The sequence below is a fragment of the Camarhynchus parvulus genome, chromosome 7, assembly GCF_901933205.1.
Source record: "Camarhynchus parvulus chromosome 7, STF_HiC, whole genome shotgun sequence".
Lineage (NCBI taxonomy): Eukaryota > Metazoa > Chordata > Aves > Passeriformes > Thraupidae > Camarhynchus > Camarhynchus parvulus.
In genome coordinates, this window is record NC_044577.1 from 36,035,896 (window position 1) to 36,050,763 (window position 14,868).

The window sequence follows — 14,868 nt, forward strand, 5'->3', positions numbered from 1 at the left end:
GGAGAAGGAGAAGGAGAAGGAGAGAGGAGAAGGAGAAGGAGAAGGAGAAGGAGAAGGAGAAGGAGAAGGAGAAGGAGAAGGAGAAGGAGAAGGAGAAGGAGAAGGAGAAGGAGAAGGAGAAGGAGAAGGAGAAGGAGAAGGAGAAGGAGGAGAAGAACGTGAAGGAGAAGGTGAAGAAGAAGAAGAAGGAGGTAAAGAAGGACCAGCCTTTGCTCTAAACCCTCCACCTTGCTCTATATACATGACTCTACTCTAAACCCTTAAACTCTCAGTTTCCCACCCTGCGATGTCACACACTTCTACCCAAACTCCACACCCACAATCCCAGTTCTACCATTCCATTTTGGAAGCTTCTCCACGGCCTCAGGTCAGTGCAGTGTTCTCCTGGGGGTCAGTGCCTGCCAGCACAGAAAGGCTGAAATTCCCAGTAGGAACCAGGGTTCCAACCCTTCCCGGGCTGTTCTGGTAAACGCTGCCCCAGACACCCCAAATCAGGGCTCAGACTCAGCCCGTGGGGCCTGGCTGCTCCTCAGGAGAAGAGAGAAATCTCTCTCCCAAAGAATCACCCAGCTTTTTGTTTTTTTAGTGCTTGACATCATTTGCTCCTTTAATCCTCCCCTCTGTATGGGAGTCTTAAACGGATTCACGATTGATTCCATGACTGACATGATTTTATGAGTTCTTTTCACAGCGGGGTTTCCCACAAAGGTTTGAAATCTCTGTGTGCATGCACACCCAGGCAGGGAGGGGTTCACTCCTGGGGATCCTGGTGGGATAAATTGATCCATCTAAACCCCTTCTCAATGGGACATTCTGAGCTCCTCATCTCCCTGCAGGACCACAAGGCTTTTGTAGCCCTCCCCAAGACTTGCAGCCCTTCTAATCCCGATTCTGGGCTGGGATTTTGTAATTTCTGTCAAACTTTTCATTATCCTGGTGCTGTCTCACTGTTTCTTTTCATTAAATCTCCTTGTTTTGTCCTGATTGATTCGTGGGGATGATTCACAGGCTCTGAGAGCAGCAGACAGGTTGTTCTGTTCTATTCATGGGGATAAATATGGAGATAATTAGGGTATGTTATTTAATCCTGCGCATCAGGTGAGAGGTTTGGGTCTGGCGGATGAGTCTGAACCTTCTCAATGGGACATTTTGAGCTCCTCATCTCCCTGCAGGACCACAAGGCTTTTGTAGCCCTCCCCAAGACTTGCAGCTGTTCTAATCCCGATTCTGGGCTGGGATTTTGTAATTTCTGTCCAACTTCTCATCTTCCTGGTGCTGTCTCACTTCTCCTTTTCACTGAAGCTCCTTGTTTTGTCCTGATTGATTCGTGGGGATGATTCACAGGCTCTGAGAGCAGCAGACAGATTGTTCTGGTCTATTCACGGGATCTGTGGGGATAAATATGAAGATAATTAGGGTGTGTTACGAAATCCCACGCGTCAGGTGAGGGTTTTGGGTCTGATGGATGATTTGAGCTGAGTCAGGAGGGTCTCCACCCTCTGGTAGCAATGCTCAGGGTCTGTCCCGCTCCTCTAATCTCTGAAAGGAGATTCCCTTCCCTGCCCATCTATTTTTGGGATGGGTTGGCCGCCACCTCCCTCTGTAGAGAACCACTGAGTATTTGCTGCGCCTCAGCCACTTCCACAGCTGCCACCTGATAAAATCCAGGGAGATGCTTCCTCTAAGTAAAAGAGGGGAGATTAAATTGGATTTTAGGAAGGATTTCTTCCCTGTGAGGGTGGGGAAGGCTCTGGTACAGGGCAGCTGTGGCTGCCCCTGCATCTCTGGCAGTGCCCAAGGCCAGGTTGGAGCACCTTGGGACAGCGGGAAGTGTCCCTGCCATGGCAGGGCTGGAATGGGATGGGATGGGATTTAGGGTTTCTTCCAACCCAACCCAGTCTGGATTCTGGAATTCTTGGCCCAAGCAATGCCCTGTCTCTGGGGCTGCTGTTCCTTCTTTCCCAGAGGGAATTCCCAGCTCCTGCCCTCTCCATCCCAGTGCCTGCTCAGCACTGAGCTCTGGGCCTCCACGCCCAGCCCTGACTCAGTCCTGACACCCAGATCTGCTGTTTAAATCTCCTGCCCGAGCAGTTCCTGCTCCAGCACCACCCCAGCCCTGCTCCTGCAGCAAGGCATCCTTCCCTGCCCTCACTGAGATTTGTTCCTTACTCCCTTAAAGGTTTTCCCAAAACTTTTGATTCATTGCCTGTTCTTCTCGGCCTCATTCCAGTAATTTTTTCAAGTCCTCCCTCCTCCAACCTCTGTCTGATTTTTGGGACGCAGCGGTCTGACGGGGTCTGTCCTTGACCCTGACTCAGTGCTCAATTCCACAGCAATTTTCATGCAAAAGCCTAAGGAATTTTTAAAATTAATATTTATGCTTTAGTAACCCTAAGAGGAAAACATGGGCATCTGCGAGATGCCATGTAGGTAAACAATAAGTGATTAATTCATTAATTTTGTAATTCATTAACTGATTAATATGCTTAATTAAGCACTTAATTGTGATTAATTAATTAATTTTCCGGCTCACAGGTTTGAGTCAGACTTTGCAGCTTTTTCAGGGAGTGATCAATGTTTATGTCAACAGAGCAAATTTTAGGAAAATGTTTTTCCTCCAGAGGGTTGTGGGGCACTGGAACTGCTCCTCATGGAATGGGCAAAGCCCCAAGGCTGCCAGAGCTCCAGGAACAGTTTGGACAACTCTCTCAGGAAGGATTTTTGGGGGATCCTGTGCAGGGCCAGGGATTGGACTGGATGATCCTTGTGGATCCCTTCCAGCTCAGGATATCTGGGGAGTCTGTGATGATAAATGAAGTTTTGCAGAGGAGAGAACGCGCGGCAGCGCTCACAACCCAGAGGTCAGACATGTCTCAGACCTGTGTGAGGGAGGTTCCATTTTGGAGATGCTCTTCCCATAAACGCTGGAAGAGGAAGCAGGAGCAGCAGGGAGCAGGAAAGACCGGTGGTGCCCCCTGATTTGTGTGCTGGGAGTGAGAGAGAGGAGCTGCAGCTTCTCCCAAGAGCATTCCTGCCTTTCCGAGCAGCCGATCAGCCAGGGCTGATTTCATAGTAATGCTTTTTTGATGAATTGGTGCTTGCGCTGGTTTGAATATTTACTTTCTGGTTTGAATGCTTGGTGTTTTGAATACTTGGTGTTTTGAATACTTGGTGTTTTGAATACCTTCTGCATGACTAATTAATGCCCCGAAATGAATTAAGCTGTGCTGTTAAACCTCACCCTGAGTGTGCAAACTGCCCTTCCTCGACGTTTTTATCTCGGAATTCTCAGGCAGGGGGCATCGCCTGTTATCTGAAAGCCACTTAGCCGAGCTGAGATGTGATGTCACGCTCTGGAAAACACGCGGCGGTTTTCGAGCTCAGCCTGCCGGGACACAGGAGTGACTTCGCTGCGATAAACCTCATTACCGCCCTTAAAACCTGCTAGCAGCAGAGATAGCGAACGGGGCTGGGAGCTGGCAGCTGATGAATGCCCGCGGGCTGGCGGCCGCGCTTTGGCTCGGGTGAAGCTTCGGGGAGCGCCGAGCGGGGATCGGCCGCTGATTCAGCCCAAGGGAGACGCTCCCGGCGGGAGCAGCGAGCCGGAGCTCCCCGACACCCTGGGCAGCAGCACCGCAAAACCGGGAAAAAATTAGGAATAAAGCAATCCCACCGGCTGGAATGTTTGTGCTTCACTCCGGGATGGTGCTCGCTCCCGGCTCGCAGGATTCCTCTCCTTCCCGGCTGCTAACTCCCCGTGCTTTTGAACTCATCCTCGGCTATCCATAGGTGTTTTTCCCTTCCCTCCTGGAGCAAAGCCGAGCAGGATAACCCGCTGCTTGTTTGATCTGTCCACAGCAACCCGGAATAAAATCTCGTTTTTAATGAAGCGCCGAGGAAAGCCGGAGCTCAGCACAATTCCCTGCCCGCCGGAGATCCTAATCTCGCTTTGCCGGCAGAGCGGAGCGGGCACTGCCGCTCCATGAGCCGGCATTCCCGGCAGGGAGGCGAGCCCAGCCTGCTCCCGCATCCCTGCATGCGCCACTCCCGGATCCTGCATCCCTGGATCAAGCACTCCCGGATCCCGCACTCCCGGCTCCAGCATTCCCGGATCCCGCATTCCCAGATATCGCATTCCCGGATCCCGCATTCCCTGCTCCATCATTCCCGGCTCCAGCACTCCCGGATCCCGCATTCCCTGCTCCATCATTCCCTGCTCCATCATTCCCTGCTCCATCATTCCCTTCTCCAGCATTCCCGGCTCCCGGGCTGCCCCGGCCGCCGAGGGAGCGATGGAAAATCCCTGAGCCGGCGCCTGGAAAACCCGTGCGGCAAAGGTACGTCCCTGTCTCTGTTTAACCCCCCAAATCCCTTCTTTCTACCCCCTTTCCCTATTATTTTGTGTCTTGTTGTCCCTATTCTTCTCTCTATTGTTTTCCCTATTGTTTTCTCCATTGTTACAGCGGAAAAAGCGATTATTATTTTTTTTTTTAGCCGGGAAGTCGCTCGGGTTGACACGTGCTTAGCAAAACAAACCCGCGCCTGTGGGGGGTTCCAGGGCAAAATGTCCATTTTGCCTACGCTCAGCCCCGGCTCGGCGACTCCAGCCGGATTTGGGGACCCCTCGCTCCCCTCCAGGAGCAGAGCGGGCTCTCCCCGGGATGAGCCCTGGGATGAACCAGAGGGGTTTTCCAGGAGCCCCCCGTGTTTGGAACCCGCCTTTCCCTTCCAAACACCCCCTTCTCCCCCCAAATTCCCGGTTTTGGGGGGATCACAGCCACAGGAGAGGGTTCTCCGGGTGTTTCTGGCTCCGAGAGGCGCTGGAGGCGCTCCCGGGCTGGTCCTGCCCCACTCCCAGCGGGGCTCTGGGGCTTGGCAGGAGGCTGCCAGTGTGATTATCGCTCTTTTTAATTTTTTTTTTTTTTTTTCTGAGAGCCTCTTTATGGAAATGGGGCTCTTGACAAGTTGTTTTCATAATGAAGGCGAAGGGAATAATTATATTTGTTGGGAGTATAAGAGAGTCACGGTGCTGCTAAAGAGCTTCCTGCTCTTCTTCCCTGTTAATTAAAAATGCTGCTCTCGAAAAAATCATGGAATATTTTGGGTTGGAAGGGATCGTAAAGCTCATCCTATTCCAATCCCTGCCGTGGGCAGGGACGCCTTCCACTGGTTGCTCCAAGCCTCACCCAGCCTAGCTTTGGATTAAATTAAATTAAAAATTAAATGAATTTCATAGATAAATAATGGTGTTTCCAGTTGTAGCCAGTGTATGTGCTCTTTCCTGCTTCAGTGGAGGGAATATTACCAATGTCTCAATAATTATTACATTCTATTCCTAAGCATCACTTGCCAATACAATGAGCTGGATAATTCTTTTCTATATCCACACAATTTCTGCTGTATTTTAGGAATTTTTACTTGGCAATGGACAGGGGCAGGTGTGAAAACCTGCCCAAATTGTGGGAGTCCCTGCAGGAATATCCATCACTTTGGTTGATTTTTCCAGTGTCAGGAGCCCAGGCTGCGGTTCATTTTTTAAAATCACTTCCAGGTTCATTTTCAGGCCACACCAGCTGCTGGGCTGATGGATTGAGAACTTCCAGTGGGCAGAACTGGCACAATAAATGCATTTTCTAGATGAAAAATAATTATTCTGTTGCTTCAGAGAGCTTGTTCAGTGGGAATTGTTGTAAACCACAGAGATCCCAGTAGGAAGTGGGTGGAAATCCTCGGTGTGATTATTAGCACACCTTCAGAACAACCTGTGCTGGATTTTTCCCTGCTTTTATTGCTGTGGAAAAGCCATTTTGCAGCGAGATGGGAGGACCTGGCTGGCTCAGAGCTGGCGCTGGTGGTGTCAGGAGGTCAGGCTGGCTCCAGCCTCGTGGAGTCCCATGGATTTCAGAGCCGTGCATTATTTTCCTGCTGTGGAAACTCAGTGGTGCCCTTCCCTCTGCGACCACTGCTGGAAGCAGCACAGGAAAACACAAATTTTGATATTTTTGCCTGGCTGTGGTCAGTGCTGAGCTTGCAGGGTCCAGCTCTGACAGGGACGAGGGGTGGGGATGAGGTTTCTCCACCAGATCGGCGGCAGAAGGAGCTGAAAACAAATCCTGGGTGAGACAAACGATCCCAAAATGATTTAGCTCATTAGGACTGCTGGGATAAAACGATTCCCAACATCCACTCATTAGTTATGCAAACACCAAGGACGGGGTTTAACCAGGCTTGTCCTTGGGTCTAACCCTGCTGCCTCCCTCCTGCCCCAGGAGGTGCCAGCAGGGAGGGAAGCCAACCCTTCCCATTCCCACTGGATTGATTTTTTTAGGCCAGTGCTGACATAAAAACATCTGAAAGGTCCTCCTGGCCGTGTTACAGTGGGAGGCTTGTTCCCTGTAAATCTAAAACTTTATTTATGCGTCAGCGATCCGCTGGTTCCATTATTGGGCGCTCGCGTGTCTGATCTCCGGGCTGATTTCCTGCCACTCTCTGGTGTAAAAGTAAAGGATACGTTACAACAGAGCTTGGAAACAGAATAAATTATTTGCTTTCAGCTCTGCTCATCCACAGGGCTGGGGTTTTCCGATGGAAACCCAAGTTGCATCCCACGATTTGTCGATCAATCCAGTTTCTCACGAAAAAAGGGGTTCAAGGAGCACAAAAAATAAATGCTGGGCATCCCTCAAGGTGATTTTTAGGAGCTGAGGGCAGGAAGTTCTGACCCCCCTCCTTTTCCTGCCCCGTTTTGCTCCTGGTGTCTGTCAGATTGATGTGATGGGATGGGCAGAGCGAGTCCTTGGGGTCAAGGGATCCAAGGGCCGAGCTGGGCCCTGGAGAGCTCTGGGGAGAGCTGGAAGTGTCTGCTGGAGCTGCTGATGCTCTGGCTCCACAAAACTCACTCAGGGAGACCTATTTAGTGGAAATGAACTCATTTAGCTCGAAAACAAACTGTTATTTCAGCCCTGGGGCGGCTGAGGCGGGCCCTGGGTGAGAGGTGCCGTGTCTGATTGGGATCTGCCTCTGGAAACAGATCCTGGCTCGCTGGGAACACTAAAAGCAGGTGGCAAGGTAGGATTTCTGGTGGCTCTTTGCCACTCTGGAGAGATTTTCACCCCAGACAATCCCTCCTTGTGGTGTAATGGGAGAGCAAGAGCAAAAGCACAAATAAACCCCATGATTATACCACCACTTTTTAAAGATTATTTTGAATTCCATGATTTTTATTTTGGTAGTTTGAATGACAAGACTTGCTGGAAATCCATCTTTTTTTCCTACGAAGTGAATAACTCCTGATTTTTTTTCCCTGTCCTAGACCCGTTTTGCCCCTGGTGATTTTTCTGTGTTTTTTGTGGCGTGTTGTGACCTACTCAGAGAGGAGCAGAGCCCTTATCCCTCCGTGGCCATATGTTCCTACCAATAACCATCATTTTCCATCAGGGCTGCTATTTGGGCTCTTCCCTGTCCACTTTGTTGTCCCTGGTTGAGTTTTTACAAATCTGCTGTGGAGATTTTATGGGCTCCACAGGAGAAATGTGTGTCTGGAGGCAGGACTCCTTCCCCACCAACAATACAGCATTGTTAACCCCATAAAAATCTACTTTGGACATCTGTACACCCAATAAACCCACGGCTCATCCCTCGGCACGTGTTAAAATGGGGGGAAATCCAGTATAAACGGCCGTTTGTTCATTGCCTAGTCGTGCCTACGTGATCCCAGCTCAGCCCCTGCTCCAGAGATCCCCTGTGAATCCACAATATTCCCATTTATGCAGTGCCAGGGCAGGGAGTTAAGAGTGGGGCTCTCTCCCAAGGGATGCTGCAGATGCTCTCAGCAGGAGCTGCGCCTCCTCCCCGCGCTTGGCTTCGCTGCAAAACTCAGCAAACCCTCCAAGTTGGGATGGATTTGGGATGATGACATAAAATATCCCTCCTGCTGCTCCGTCGGTGGGTATTCCTGAGCAAGCTCTTCCAGGGGCTTCCTAATTTTATATAAATTGTTAAATGTTCTATATATAAGTTGCTAATTATTCTATATAATGTGCTAAATATGCTATAGAAATAGCTAAATATTCTGTATAAAATGCTAAATATTCTATATAAAATGCTAACTATTCTATGCAAATTGCTTAGTATTCTATATAAGTTGCTAAATATTCTATATAAACGGCTAAATATGCCATATAAATAGCCAAATACTCTTTATAATTTGCTAAATATTCTGTATAAATTGCTAAATATTCTATATAAGTTGCTAAATATTCTATATAAACGGCTAAATATGCCATATAAATAGCCAAACAAGCAAAACAATCTCTTTATAATTTGCTAAATATTCTGTATAAATTGCTTAATATTCTATATAAGTTGCTAATTATTCTATATAAACGGCTAAATATGCCATATAAATAGCCAAACAATCTTTATAATTTGCTAAATATTCTGTATAAATTGCTTAATATTCTATATAAGTTGCTAATTATTCTATATAAACGGCTAAATATGCCATATAAATAGCCAAATAATCTTTATAATTTGCTAAATATTCTGTATAAATTGCTAAATATTCTATGCAAGTTGCTAGATATTCTATATAAATGGCTAAATATGCCATATAAATAGCCAAATAATCTTTATAATTTGCTAAATATTCTGTATAAATTGCTAAATATTTTATATAAGTTGCTAGATATTCTATATAAATGGCTAAATGTTCTATATAAATTGCTAAATATTTTATATAAATTGCTAAAATATTCTATATAAGTTGCTAAACATGCCATATAAATAGCTAAATACTCTATAGAAATAGCTAAATATTCCATATAAGCTGCTAAATATTCTATATAAACTGCTAAATATTCTATTTAAACTGCTAAGAACTGCTAAATATGATAGGAAAAGATGAGAGGAATTACCTCACTTATAATTAAAATTTTATCATGTTTTCCTTTTATGTCTTTTACTGGTTTAATGCCAATTATTCCTGAATTTTATCAAATTCTGGGTGGTTTTTTTTTTCCTTTTTTTTGCATTCTCTTCCTCTACAAGTGCCTTGAATAGAATAACATAAATTCCTCTCATGGAATTCTGCCTGCAATTATTTCCTATCAGTCAGCCCGGAGCTTTTGTGTGGCTCTGCTTTCATCTCCTGAGCTGCTGTGCAGACAAATTACGGCTCTCAGGCAGGTGCCTGACTCGCTGTGGGATGATCCCTGTGGATACTGCAGGGATTTGGCTGGAAAAATGGAAATATTTCAGCATCAGGCAGGCTGCAGAATTCCTGGGGTTCGTCCCGAGGAGGGAGTTGAGTGCCAAAAGAAAAAAAAATAAAGTATAAAACCAGATGAACAGAGGAAATTACTGGGATTCAGGGTTGGTTTGCAGTGCAGGGAATAAAAGGACTGTGGAAAAGGGGAAGTCGTGGAAGGAGAGTGTTCTCCTGGTGGTTTATATCCAGAAATGCTGAAGGCTGCACACTCCTAGTCTTGCCTAATTTTGAGTTTATTAAATGTGGGTTTTAAATGCCCTGGGGCTATTTTTAAAAGTCCACAAAAAAATCTTTTCTCAGGAAATTTCATGAACTGCAGCTGTTAGTCCTTAGTAATTAATTACTTAATTTACTTACTGATTACATTCTCCTCCGAAATAGTTGGAAATTTTTGACTCAGCCCCTGTTCCCTTCCATTGTCACCATTCCTTGGTCCAGGCAGAGATTCCCAGCTGGAATCACCTCTCAGGGTGAGTCCAGTGTTTGCCAGCTCTGCTTCTGGGCTGCACTCGGGGTGATTTCAGCTCACTGCCCTTCTGTGCCACAAAATTCACACTCCTGCTACGGAAATCAGGGATTTTTTGGGTCTGGCTGGTGGAGGGAAGGGCTTGACAAGCTCATTTTTTGTGATTAATCAGCTGTAGGATGGATTTTTAATGTAAATATTGCGTGTCTGGAGGAGAAGGTGGAGTAATGCCATAAATGCAGGCCACAAAGTCACCTGAAAGTGAGGTTGGTAGGAAGGAGAAGGACAAACAAACCAAAATATTCTCCATTAAACCCCTGGATTTCTCTTTGCAGATTTTAATTTATTTGTTGTTTCACATCAGCAAACACAATTTTTGAATAAACAAAGCAAATTCCGTCAGGTTACTCTTCAGAAGATGTTTTTGAGGAATTGAATAAAACACTTAAAAAAAACCTTGAAGAAACACTTATTAAAATTTATTTATAAAATGAATTCGGGCAGATGTGCTTCGGCAGTGTTCCCAAAGAGCCCTGGTGGGACAGGGAACAATGGCTCTTGTCCCCAGAAGAATGGGAGCCCTTGATGAAATGTCAGCATCTCCAGACCTCGCTCTGTGCATCTGCTGCTCAAGTCATGGGGTCTCGTGGGCTCTCCTGGCCAGGATCCCAAACGGCAGCACTTTAATTCCACAGCCCAAATATTGATTTAATGGGGGCTCGGCACGTGCAGTTTATTTAGAGTTGATTTGCGTGTTTGTAGAAATGAAATTTGTTTGAGTGTCCCCACATAAGACTTGTGGTAAATCTAAATACATTAAATAAAACAGACCATTTTAGCTTTTAGATTTTAAAATTTTTTAATGTATTAGTCTGTTTTTTATAGAAATTTGGCCAATTTTGTTGTGCTATTATCTATATTTAAATATTTAATGGGGTTGAATTTATTTTTGCACGTTTTATTTTCTCTACACCCACCAAGCTCTTTGTTTTTGTGCACGACCAGCCTTTCCCAACCTTCAGTATTTCACCACAGGGAGTTTGTTTTCCTGGGATTCTTGTGCTCCTATAACAAGATTCTAAAGCCAAACCAGTGCAGGGCTGGATTTCATAGAAATCCCGCCTGCTTTTAGGGCTCTCCTTCTTCCCAGACGTACATTTGGGGCTAAACTGCCGGGGAAGCAGATGCCAGTCTGCAGATATTAGGAGTTAAAATCTCTTGAGATGCCTTCATGCTCTTAAGGAGCTTCCAGCCCTCTCCAGGAAGATCCAAGGGGCCGGCGAGGGCGGCGCCGGCGGGAGGAGAGGGTGAGCGCGGGGCTGGGATCCAGCGTTGGGAGCCATCCATAAATACCAAACGTGGACCCTTGGGGTGCCCACTGGGATTTCGTGGAGGTGTTTTCCAAGGAGGTTGTTTGGTGGTTAAGAGTTTTTTGGGGCATCCATGGAGGTAGGGATGAGGGGAGGTTTGTGGGGAGTGAAAATGTTGTGGGTCCGTCGCATCCCAAGGAAAGGTTAAGTGGCCTTGTTGTCCTCATTTTACCTCCTGTCTGCTGGGTGATGAGTGTGTATCCATCCATAGATAAATATACAAAAAAAAAAATGCACCTAAAATATCTATTTTATCCACCTAAAATATCTATTTTATCCACCTAAAACATCTATTTTATTCACCTAAATATCTGTTTTCTATAACTCTATAAAACCTATACACAAATACAGACATCTCCATATTGGTCAGTTGGCCTTCAAGGATGGAGAAGGCCTTAAAGTTGTTTTTCCAGCTGCATTTTAAGGATGGGGAAAAAAAAGTTTCACTGCTATTAAGTTGTTTTCAGCTTGTATCTGCCAAGCCATGCTCTGCTTAAACATTTAATAGGGTACAAAGCATCTTTGGGGCATTTAACAATGTTTTAAAAATTAATATCACCATCTTCTTATTTTTTCCAGATAACTGAGATTTTAAACAGCTTTTACCTTGGGTTTAGATCTAATATTCAAGTGGGAAAAGGGAAAGAGGTGGTTTTTCAGTGGTTTTTAACCTAGAAAGTGTTTTTGTAGAATTGCTTTATGGAGAAAATTTAAATTGAGGCAACCAAGAGTGTTGTTAAATTAATGAATATTTACCTGCTTTGAGTTTTATATCCACTCAAATATTTTATCTGGAAATGACATCTGGTGTTGTTTGGTTTGGTGGTCAGACAAGGCCTTGGCTTTTTGGAACTGGCAAAATAAAAATCTTGAGCATGACCCAGTTTAACAGCAAATTCGCAGCAACATTCCTGGCTCCAAGGACACCACGAGCCCCATGTCTGAGGAAGTTGATTTTTACAACTTTGGGTCTTATCCTGGTTTGCAATTCCATTTTTTTCCATGGTTGGGACACTTAAGAGTTTTCACTCTTCCTTTCTCTGATGGATTTTGGGGTTTTTTTTGGTGTCTAGTGATTGGACAAATCACTAGATTTGAGTGCAGGGTTTCCTTGGCTGAGGTAGCTGGAGGATGTCCCCATCATGGAATGTTCATTGGCTTCCCAATCTTCCCTTCCTTTCCAGCCTGGCCAAATGCCCTGATGCATCCAAGCGAGAAGTTGTGTAACTTGACAAAATCCTCTTTTCCCTAGGGAACCATACTGAAGATGGGATCTGAAGGATGAAAAAGGGGGAAATAAGCAACACCACAGGCTGGATCCAGTTGCTTTTTTCCCTTTCTGCAGTGAAACGGGACTGGGGGAACCATGGGGTGGGATTTGGTGGTGGGATTTGAGGTGGGAACCCCCCCATGGATGGAGCTGGGCCTTGTTTCTCCCCTCACCTTGAAAGTCTGCTGGCAGTAAAACTTTTTAGCACTTCTAATAATTGAAAGGTCCTGATTTCCTCGCTGGAATTAAATGCCTTTTAGTGGATTAGTTTGAATCACATCCACTAAGAGCTTGATCATCTGCCAGCCCCGAGAGTTGGGCCAAAGCTTTGTAAATTAATGAGCTCAAGGTGATTAGGACAGGTTGGGTGCTTTGGACCCTGCACCAAATTGTCCCCGTGCAAGGTGTGGAGCTCTGGGCGTCTGTCACTTCTTTTCCCATTTCCATTTGGGTTCCTTGGCTGGGAGAGGGTTTTGGGAAGGGATTTTTCCTGGCTTGGCTGCCAAAACCATGAAGGGAACCGTGTGATGCCACATGAAAATTATATTGAGGTCCCAAAAGTAGAAGCAACATCATAACCACACTTGTTGCTGGGATAGTTCCAATTCCAGTCTCAATCCAAGGGTATTTATCCTTGTATCCAGGATCAATCCACAGGATGTTTTAAGGGAACATGAAACACCTGAAACCTCTGTGGGAAGGGGATTTTAAGTCTTGTAGCCACATTTTGTGTGAATGGAAAAATGTCTTGGGACAAATATGTTGGTACATCTTTAAAGTGTGGGATTTTCACAGAGTTTTGTGGACAGTGGAGCATCTGCCCCATGGATTCTTGGCTTGGAGTCAAGGAGAGGAACTGAGCTTTTATTACCCAGCAGGGCAAGTTGTGGGGATGGCCTTAGCACACCCTTCACCTGTGATTTCTTTCTAAAAATGCGGTGACTTGCAGTAAAATGTGGCTTTCCTTGGAGCAGCGAAGACTCTGGTGTTTCCTAAACTCTCAGGTGATGGAATCTGAATTCCCACTGGTGTTTGTGGTCCCAAGGACAGTTTGGGAGTGAAGGTCTCATTCCCAAGGCTGATCCCACACCTGCCAGCTGCCTTGCATCCTGCATCTTCAGGAAATGAGAGCGATTCCAAACCACCGAGTTTAGTTTAAACTCAGTTTAGTTTTTAAAGTGTTTTTTGGGTTTTTTGGTTTTTTTTTTGGTTTAAAATTCCTGATAATTGTCTTCATTGATGCCAGTGTTTATCCTCAGTTTTTCTTTCTGATCAGCATCCACAGGGGAGGGCTGGAATTAGAGAATTCTCTCCAATCCAAACCATTCCACAACTCGTATTATCATTTCTTTTCCAAGGAAATTTTTCCTCACAGCCCTTCCCCTGTTTCTCTGAGCATGGTTTGTGCTGTTGGGTATCAGAAGCTTTCTGGAGGGAGGATTATTTTCAAGGTGATCTGTCCTGAAAAGATTCCATGTGCTTCCAGCAGCTGTCAGCAGGATCTGGGAGGGCAGGGCCAGTGCCCTTGGGTCTGTCTGAGCTCTGTTTGTTGGATTTTTCATGTTATTTTGAAGTGTTTTGGGTAAGAATTTAATATCTGCTTGTTCTTTTCAAATCCAAAATTCCTGCAGCTCACCTGGCTGGATCATTCATCACTTCCTGAGTTGGTTTTGGGTCCCTGACGTGTAAAATTGAGCACTGAGATTGCTTAAAGAAAACACCACCATCACCAGGTCTTGGCTGCTGGTGGTGAGAGAGAAATCCCCTGAGCCCAGCCCTTCATGGGTGGAACCTTCTGTGGCAAATCCTGGGGTGAGAATTTGGATTATCCCTCAGGCGAGACCCCACCTGCAGAGCTGCCTCCAGCTCTGGGTCCAACATCAGAAGGTGCTGGAGCAGATCCAGAGGAGGCCGTGGACATGCTCCAAGGCTGGACCCCTTTGCAGCCAGGCTGGGAATGTTCCCCTGGAGAAGGGAAGGATCCAGAGGATCCAGGGCCTGAAGGGCTCCAGGAGAGCTGCAGAGGGACTGGGGACAAGGCATGGAGGGACAGGAGCCAGGGAATGGCTCCCACTGCCAGAGGGCAGGGATGGGTGGGACATTGGGAATTGGGAATTCCTGGCTGGGCTGGGATTCCCAGAGCAGCTGGGGCTGCCCCTGGATCCCTGGCAGTGCCCAAGGTTGGAGCAGCCTGGGATGGTGGAAGGTGTCAAGGTTGGAACTGGATGATCCCCAGGTCCCTTCCCACCCAAACCATCCCACTGTGGCTGGAGGCTGCATCTCCCTCCCCATTCTGTGTGCCCCAGGTGTGGGAAACGAGCAGCTCGTAGGGAATGGCTGGGCTGGGAGCTCCTACCAGAACCTCTCTGTGTCTCTGCCCTGATTTACACACATCCCAAAAGAGCCCACACTGGGTTTCTGCTCTGGAGCTGATGGGGTGATAAGGTGGGAGGTGATGGGGTGATAAGGTGGGAGCTGTGCCTGGAGCTGGACA

General features: G+C 46.5%; 1 protein-coding gene across 1 annotated transcript in view; it reads left to right on the plus strand.

Moving 5' to 3' along the window:
• Positions 1 to 3,333: 3,333 nt before the first annotated feature.
• Positions 3,334 to 14,868, plus strand: part of LYPD6 (LY6/PLAUR domain containing 6) — a 31,261-nt gene continuing 19,726 nt past the window's right edge. The window contains exon 1 of the mRNA XM_030952544.1: positions 3,334 to 4,337. The gene's annotated coding sequence lies outside the window, so the exon portion shown is untranslated. The remainder of the gene's footprint in view (positions 4,338 to 14,868) is intronic.